The sequence below is a fragment of the Prionailurus viverrinus genome, chromosome D2 (assembly GCF_022837055.1).
Source record: "Prionailurus viverrinus isolate Anna chromosome D2, UM_Priviv_1.0, whole genome shotgun sequence".
NCBI lineage: Eukaryota > Metazoa > Chordata > Mammalia > Carnivora > Felidae > Prionailurus > Prionailurus viverrinus.
The window spans coordinates 24590779-24600480 of NC_062571.1; positions in this window are offsets into that span (position 1 = coordinate 24590779).

The following is a 9702-nucleotide window of genomic DNA, read 5'->3' on the forward strand; positions in this document are numbered from 1 at the left end:
TACTCCCAGCAAGAGGAAGGTAAGTATCTCCCTTCTCAAAGAAGAATCTTGGTACTACACTACACCTGCCCCCCCCCCCACAATAGAAGTTAGAAGATTATTGATGAAATCTTTAGAGTACTAACATAAAATGACTTCCAACTTATAACTCTATATTCAGTGAAAATATCTTTTAGCAAGGATGATGAAACAAGCACATTTTCAGACTAACAAAATTAAGGGAATTTGTTGATAGAAGGCATTCCCTAAAGGTAAATTAAAGAAATATCTTCAGGCAGAGAGAAAATGATCCCAAATAGGAACGTGAACATGCAGAAGGGAATGAAGAACACTAGAAAGGGAAACTAAATCAGCAAATACAAATATGAACTCTGCAAAATAATAATCATAACACCACATGAGGTTTGCATTATATGTAGAACAGTAACACAAAGTGAGAGATAGGCAACAGTCAACATTACAATTTGTATTAGTCTATTGTAAGGTAAGAATGTATATCGGATATCTAGGAGAATCAGTATATGAATAGTTAATGACAAAAATTACAAGATAATAGAAGGGATAAGTGGAATAATACTTTTTAAAATGTCTGATTAGTCCTAAAGAGGGAAATAAAATAGAAAAAGAGTAACATAATACAGCTTTAATAGAAAATGAATGGCGTCATGGTATATATAAATTCAACCATGCAAGTAATTACATTAACTATAAATGAACTAAATACACCAAGGTTTATGGTTGTCAGGTTGGATTAGTCAACAACTATATTTTGCTTAAAGAGTCACACTAAAGATAAAAAGAGACCACAGAACGCAACAGAAGAGTTGACAGCAAAAGAGCAACAACAACAAAAAGCCACGAAAACACTCAATGAAAGGTAGTATATCTGTACTAAAATCAGACAGAGTAGATGTAATGCAAAAAAGCATTACCACAGATAAAGACAGAGATTTCATAATTATAAAAGGGTGAATCCAGCAGGAAGTTATTACAATCCTAAATTTGTATGTCCTCTGTAACAGAACTTCAACCATTGAAGCAAAATGGGCAGAATTAAAAGCAGCAATGGACAAATCCATACTCTTAATGCAAAACTTTAGCATACTTCATTAGCTCATAAAATAGTCTAACAAAAAAAAATCTGTAAAAACATACCACAATTGACCAACTTGATCTAACTGGCTTATATAGAATATTACATCAAACAATGATAGAATGCACCTTCTTTTCAAGTGCAAATAGATCTTTTATTGAAATCATAAAGAAAGTCTCAACGAATTTGAAAACAATTAAAGTCATTGATAGTTTGCTATTTTTCCACTATAGCATCAAAGTAGAAATCAATAATAAAAATATAACTAGAATAATGCCAACTACTTGACAATTCAAACACTTCAACAACAATTAACTTGACAATTTAGGTGAAATGTATAAATCCCTAGAAAAATACAACTTATCAAAACTGTCAGAAAATCTGAATGGTTCAATATCTATTAAAGATGGTCAATCCATTATTTAAAATCTCCCCCAATGAACATTCTAGGCCCACATGGTTTCACTTGTAAATTCTTGAAAAAATTTACGGAGAAGAAATAACACAAGCCTTGCACAAACTCTTCTGGAAAACAGAGAGACAACTGTTTTTCAAATGCAACTTTTATAAGACCAATACAACCACAATTGCAAAACCTGACAAAGGCATTTCATGAAAGGAAGAGTTACAGGTCAGTCTCTCAAATGCCTCTCAAATGATCTGCCTCAGGTCTTTAACAAAATTTTAGACATTTGAATCTAGTGACATATAAATTAAAATTATTCTGGAATTCCAGATTCGTTTAACATTTAAAAATTAACCCACCCATATTAACTAAAAAAAGGAGAAAGTTTATATGACTATTTCAATAGTTGCAGAGAAACAATTTGACAAAATTTATCTCTCCCTCATTTATAATATATTAAAAAACAAACAAACAAACAAACTCTGAGCCTGGGTGGCTCAGTCAGTTAAGTGTCTGACTTCGGCTCAGGTCATGATTTCACAGTTCATGGGTGGGTTGGAGCCCACATTGGGCTCTCTCTGCTGTCAGCACAGAGCCTGCTTCAGATCCTCGGTCTCCCTCTATCTCTGCCCTTCCCCCACCTGTGTACTCTCTTTCTCAAAAATAAATAAAAATTAAAAAAAAACTTCACAAACTGGGAATAAAAGACAACTTTGTCAAACAAATAAAGAATATTACAAAAAATCAACAGCAAACATCATACCAACAGGTGAAATACTGAAAGCTTTCCTTCTAAGATTGGGAACAAGACAAGAATGCCAGCTATTACTACTTGTATTCAACATTTTTCTGGAGGTCCTAATCATTGCCATATATTTTAAAAGACATTAGAATTTGAAAGGAAGAAAACAGGCTGTCAGTATTTGTAAACTGCATGGTTATATTCCACGAAAATTCAAAAGAATCCATAAACAATTTGAACTAAGAATTGAAATCTTCAATGTTGTTGGATAAAAGATTATTTAAAAACCATTTGTATTTCTATATACCACTCACAAGGAGGAAATTATATTTTAAAAGGTATTATTTATAATAGTATCAAAATATAAACTATAGAGGAATAATTCTAACAAAAGATTTGCAATGAATGCCCAAACATTAAAAAGTATAAATATTCTTGAGGGAAACTAAATATATAAACACATTTAGAGATTAACTTTTAGTATTTAAAAAGCTCAATATTGTAAAGATGTTAATTCTTCCCAAAATAATCTATAAATTAACACTATCACAGGGCACCTGGGTGGCTCAGTTGGTTAAGCATCTGACGCTTCATCTGGCTCAGGTCATGATCTCAAGGTTCCTGGGATGGAGCCCTGCATCAGGTTCTGTGCAGACAGTGTGGAGCCTATTTGGGATTCTCTCTCCCTCTCCCTCTGCTCCTCCCCTGTGCTCTCTGTCTCTATCTTTCTCTCAAAATAAATAAATAAACTTCAAAAAACAAAACAAAACCACTATCCCAATTAAAATCCCAGCAGGATTTTTTTTTTTAAGAGAGGCTAACCAGCTGATTCTAAAATTCAGATGGAAATGCACAGGGTCAAAGATATCTAAGGTAACTGAAGAGGAAGAGCAAAGCTGGAAGATTCATTGTATCTGAGAACAAAACCCATCATTAAGCTACAGTAGTGAAGAACTCATGGAATTGACACTAAGTTATATTAAAGTAACCAATGAACTAGATTAGAGAGCCCACACATAAATGGTCACCTGATTCATGACCAAGGCCATAATGCAATGGGTGAAAGAAAAAAATTTTCAATAAATTTTGCTGGATTATTTGGAGATGTGAAAATATATATGTATGGACTCCTTTCTCTACTATTACTCAAAAATTAATTCTAGATGGATCTCAGAATTAAATGTGAAAATTAAATAAAGCTTTTGGAGGAGAGCATTGGAGGACATCTTCATGACCTTGGAGGGGGTGGAGATTTCCTAAGCAAAACACAAAATTCACTAACCATAGAGAAAAATCCCCATATGTATATGTAACAAAGGACTCATATCCAGAACACACGCAAACTTCCATTAATCATAAGGCAGACAACCCAAGGGTGAAATGAAGGAAAGATATGAACAGATGCTTCACAAGACAATATCAAATATCCAAAAAACATGTGAATGAGTGCTTCCACCTAGTTGGCCACTGGCGCTTGGCAACTAAACCACAATGAGGTTATCACTACTGTGAAGTGCACAGAGTCCGGCCTAACCAATGCTGTTAGGATTCGGGATGCTGGTTACCCCAGGGGGGGAAAGGACGAGTACTTGATAGGACTACAAAGGAGTGTTCTGGGGAGAGGGAGTTGCTGTTTCTTGATCTGGATGCTGGTCACATGAGTGTATCTAGTTGTGAGAATTCATAACGATTTATACTTACAATATGAAAAATTACTACCTGTCTATTCATCTCTAATAAAAAGTTTAAACTAACCTAACAACTCATTTTTAGAGAGGAATTACACTAGACAGTAGAGACTGAAAAACACTACTTATTTTCACCTTATAACAGTCATGTTCCAAAGAAGCTGTCTTTTTTAAAAAAAAAAATGTTCATTTATTTTGAGAGAGAGAGAGAACACACAAGCAGGGCAGGGACAGAGAGAGAGAGAGGGAAAGAGAGAGAATCCTAAGCAGGTTTCATGCTGTCAGCGCAGAACCTACCTGGGGGCTCGATTTTACGAACCATAAGATCATGACCTGAGCCAAAATTAAGAGTTGTATGCTTAACTGACTGAGCCACCCAGGCACCCAAGAAGCTGTCTTTTTCAATGACCTTATGATTACGAGCCACCTAGCAAAATAAATCTTTTAGCATAACCTGGGGAATCAGTCCTGTCTTCCTGGGGTTGGGAGGGGTGGAGGGAGAGGGCAAGGAGGGAATCAATCCTTCTTCCTTATAAGAAGTATTTCTATAGCCAGGGCACCTGCATGGCTCCCTCAGTTAAATGTCTGATTTTGGCTCAGGTCATGATCTCACTGTTTGTAAGTTTGAGCCCTACCTTGGGCTCTGTGCTAACAGTTCAGAGCCTGGAGCCTGCTTTGGATTCTATGTCTTCCTCTCTCTCTGCCCCTCCCCTGCTTGCTTGTGCGCTCTCTCTCTCTCTCTCTCTCTCTCTCTCTCTCTCTCTCTCTCTCTCTCTCTCTCAAAAATAAACAAGTATTAAAAAAAATTATTTCTATAGCATATATTTTATTTTCAAGTTCAATTCTCTCTTGCCTATAGTTATAAGTGCTCTCTTTTCCCTCTTTGCTTCTAAAAACAAAATTTTGCCTAAAATTGTAGAATAAAATTGCCTATGTATTCTAGGTCCTAGAAAACAGGCCCTATTTTGACAGAACATCAGTTCCATAATTGATCTGTCACATAATTACATAATTCAATCTCATTATCTAACAATCCCGCTATTTTAACTGTATCTTTTTCTGTATATTTTATTCCATAGCAACATGCTTTCTAGCTCTCCCACAACCATTTCACTTAAGGGCGATGTCTCAAAGGTTTCTCTTCACATAATAAACTACCAAGAAAAAAAAGGGCTTTGGGGCGCCTGGGTGCCTCAGTTGGTTAAGCGTCTGACTTCGGCTCAGGTCATGATCTCGCAGTTTGTGGGTTTGAGCTCCAACTCAGGCCCTGTGCTGACAGCTCAGAGCCTGGGAGCCTGGTTAGGATTCTGGGTCTCCCTCTCTCTCTGCTCCTCCCCCACTCATGCTCTATCTCTCTCTCTTTCCCAAAAATAAATAAACATAAAAAAATTTAAAAAGAAAGAAAAAGGCTTGAAGCATTCAGGCACTGAGAACCTTCTAGCATACTAGTCATTTATTGCACATTCAGCAATTCGTTTTTGAGAGCCCTCAGGGTGCCAGACAACGATGGAGGCACCAGAGATACAATGGAATCATGGGCAAGCATGTTGATTCTGTATTTAGGCAGTTCCGAGTTTGAATCCTAGCTGCTTCTGTGGAAATGATCTGTGTACTTTACCTCTCTATGACTCAGTTTACTCATTTATAAAATAGGGATACCAGTAATGCCTTTCTCCTGGGTTTGTTGGGAAGGTAAAATAGCATATTATGTGAAAATCACTTAGGGCCATCCTTGGCACAGTTGATACACTTGATACTTGTTAGTAAGCACTTGGTAAGCACTTGATACATATGACATGCTATTACCAGAAGAGATGTCAACTGATGATTTTTGCCAAATTGCCTGTTGACAAACTTCACTACCACCATGACTGCCTGCCATGTCTTCTCCCCCAGCCACCCAACCCACGTTAGCAAGGAAATGACCAACACATTGGACTAGCAGCCAGGACTGTGGCACTGGAAAGTCCTTAATCCATACCAGCTCCCTGTCCTTTACGAATGAGGACACTAAGCCCAGAGATGTTGCCCAGCTTGAATAGAATCTCACACAACTAATTAGGGGGGTGAAGTTGGCATTAGCCCTTGGGTCTCCACATTCCTAGTCCAGGCAGTGGGCTGGAAAAACCCACACGCTGGAAGGCTGGTGCATTCTCTCCTACCGCTCACGTTTGACCCCACCAAGGGGAGCAAGTAAGTCATAATCCTCCTAGGTGGTGGGGGCGCAGGGCACCTTGCTGTAAATTGTCTATTTTTAGCCTCTATATATGGCCTCCTCTCGGCACACTCACTCAGGCTAACCGGCTGCTGTGGGATTTAAGGCACTCTCCACAGTGTTGCTTGGTGGTTGCCATGCCAACAAAATTTAACAGAAATAGAGTTTTCTAGTAGATTATTCTGGCAGAGGCTTTAAAGCCAGATTAGAGCTCCAACTCTGAAGCTTTAATGATGCAAGCGATTAGTGATGGAACATAGTAGGCATGCCTCTATTATAGCTGTTGAAAAACAGAATACATAAATGCAATGAGATGCATTAGGGAGATGCAAATGTAGCAGCAGAGAACTTCTCTGCTACTTACAGTCAATACTTAAAGTCAGTCTGGAGCAAGTTTACTCATATCATCCCTCGATTTTCATAATTACTTGACACACCGTGTGAAATGATTTGTCTGATGGCAAAGGACTGCCTCTGATTTCAGGCCTCTTATTAGCTCTGCAACTCGGGGGCCCAACTGCACACAGATGCTTGTTGCAGACATGGAAAAGGTAACAGGAATCTGATCTGGGGTCCTGCTTTTATCTGGGCAGCTTATTCACATTTGAGACGGTCTGTGCCTGGTCCTTCTAAAGTCACTTTTTGGCAAATGCAAGCACTGTATTTAATAAAATGCATTTTTCATTTAAAAAGCCTCTGTGTTTCGACAACCCTGTGTTTGAAAGGCTGTCCCTCTGGCCACAATGAGTGAATGCTATTAGATAAAGTGAGGGGCAAGGCAGCTCGTAAATCTCTATTCCGTTCCCAGTAAATTCCCACTCCTTTGCGGCAAAGATTCTCTGACAACCCAGCCAGATCGTAGTCTCTTTCCCTTCTCTATGAAATCTGTTTTCCTTATTACTCATTTGGCCTTATTCCCTCCTTCCTCCTTGCCTATTCTTCCATTCTGCCCATCCTCTTTTCCTCTACCCATCCCTCCCTTCTTTCACAATGGCACGGAAAGAGTACAGGCTTTTGGAGTCAAAACAATGCAATTCCTTATCAGTGCAATTACTTATCAGTGGTGTGACCTTCAACAACATTCATTACATCTAGAGTAGCATTTCCCCTTGTGCTACCCATGTCTGTCTTGAATGCTTATTTAGTAGTGGATTGTGTCTCAGACTTTAGTGGACATAAGAGTCACCTGGAGATAGGTGCAGATTCTCAAGACCCACGCCCACAGAGTCCAAGTCAATGGGTCTAAGTCCCAGGCATCTGCGTTTTAGCAAGCTTCCCAGACTTCAAGGGCCCTACTTTGAGAAACCCACTGGATATGCTCATAAACACTTAGTAGCATGAGACATGTTGTAAATATTCCAAAGTTGGATGCCATATGATCATTATTCATTCACGAGACATTCATAGAACATCCACTGTGTACCAAGCAAGATACCAGGCCCTGTAGATATGTCCCTTTTAATTCCTCTTACTATGAATTTAACTTGTCCTATATGTATGCCTTGTCCATCCCACTAGTTGTAAGTTTCTGAAGGACAGAGTAAAGCAGCATAATGTGGTATAAAAGAACATAAATATTAGAAGACATGAATTCTAATCCTGGTTCTATTATTTACTAGCTATATGACTTCAGGCAAGTCATTTTATATCTCAGAACTTTATTTTCTTCTTCAGAAATTGGAAAGTCTATGAGAATAGTGGCTAAAAGTCTGGAGTTTGGAGTCCCGGCTCTAATACCCTCTAGGTGTGTGATCTCAGGAAAGTTACTTAACTTTTTTGAGCCTCAGTTTCCCCTTAAGTAGATAAGGAATTCAACATTCATTCCTTCAACAAATAGTTACTGAGCACTTTGTATATGACCAACACCATGGTAGGTACTGAGAATACACTGGAGAGTAATTCAGATGGGGTCCCTGACTCATGTAGCTTATGAGTCAATAGAGGATACAAATATTAAATAGGTAACTGTACAAAAAATTCCACTGTGATAAATTCTGTTGTGATAAATTTTACTAGCAGGAGCTAACCCAGCAGGATCAGGGAGGACCTCCCGGGAGAGGGGACACATAAGCAGAGTCCTGAAGGATAAGTAGACATTAGCCTGAGAAGAAGGACCTGAGATGGAAAAACTGGACTCAGAGAAGTAAAGGGATGTCAATGCGCTTAAACTGAGTGTACAAGGTTCCCCCTCCCTCACAGGTGTTGGAAAGATAAAATGAGATTATAAAGTGCTCAGCACAGTGCTCAGCACAAACATAATGATCAGGGAGATAATAAACCTTTTGGTTTGTAGATAATGTATGAAAAGTACTGTGTAAACGAGAGGTTCTCAAAACTAGTATTCACCAGAATTACCTGTAGGACTTGTTAAACCACAGATTGCTTGCTCCCACTTGGGAATTTCTGATTCAGAATGTTTGGTGTGAGGCACATGATTTGCATTTTACATCTCTTTTTTATTTACTTATTTAAATGTTGATTTATTTTTGAGAGAGACAGAACATGAACAGTGGAGGGGCAGAGAGAGGGAAACACAGAATCCAAGGCAGGCTCCAGGCTCTGAGCTGTCAGCACAGAGCCTGAAGTGGGGCTCAAACTCCCGAACCGTTAGATCATGACCTGACCTGAAGCCAGACACCCAACAGACTGAGCCACCCAGGAGCCCCTACATTTTGCATTTCTAACTAGTTACCTCAGGCAGCTCAGGCTGCCATTGGACATGCAAGGACACCCCCTGAGAACAACTGGTGTAAACAAGAAGGTCCCAAATGCCTTCCATCAAAGTTGAATCTCCCACAATGCTCAGCTCTACATCCTGTGTAGTACAACCTCTCCACAATTATCTGATACTATTCTGGGCACTTTTAGGGTGAAAAAAAGGACCTTGAAAATCCCCATCCTTTTATTTTTACAGGGAAGAAACTCAAGGACCAGAAGCCAGGAAGCTGCCTGAGAAATGGGAGGAGCCTGAACCCAAGAGATTTTTTTTTTCTCAAGAGCTACTTTTGGCACATTTTGTTGTGGGGCGCTCACAAGGCAGCCCCTGAGAGAGGCTCACCTGTATCTCCCTCGCATCAGCTAGATGACCAAGATGACTCCGCTTTCGCTTACATGTACATTTATTTCACCCTTACAAATGTTTTACTAAGTGACTCGATTTGGGGGATAAACATATTAAGAGAGTCACCAGATAAATTCAATGCAATATAACCTTTTCCAGAGAGAACGCACCCCAGCACAACCGCCTCTATCACCCTTTAGGTGGAGAGGAGTCCACATTCGTTCCCCTACCTTGTAGGCTCCTCTCTTGTAAGTGAAATAGCAGCACTGATTTTATCTGTGTAGGGTTGTAGGTCTGGGTCAGAGAGTGTGCTCATCACCTCGTTTCAACCTCATCACCATATTCAGAGGTAGGTCCTCATTATCTCCATCTCACAGATGAGAAATCCAAGGCACAGAAAAGTCCAACTTGGTGCAGGTCTTAGAAGTCAGGCTTTGAATCCTAGAATTAGGACTTGAATCATGTCTGACTCCAGAGCGTGGGTTCTTAAATACACT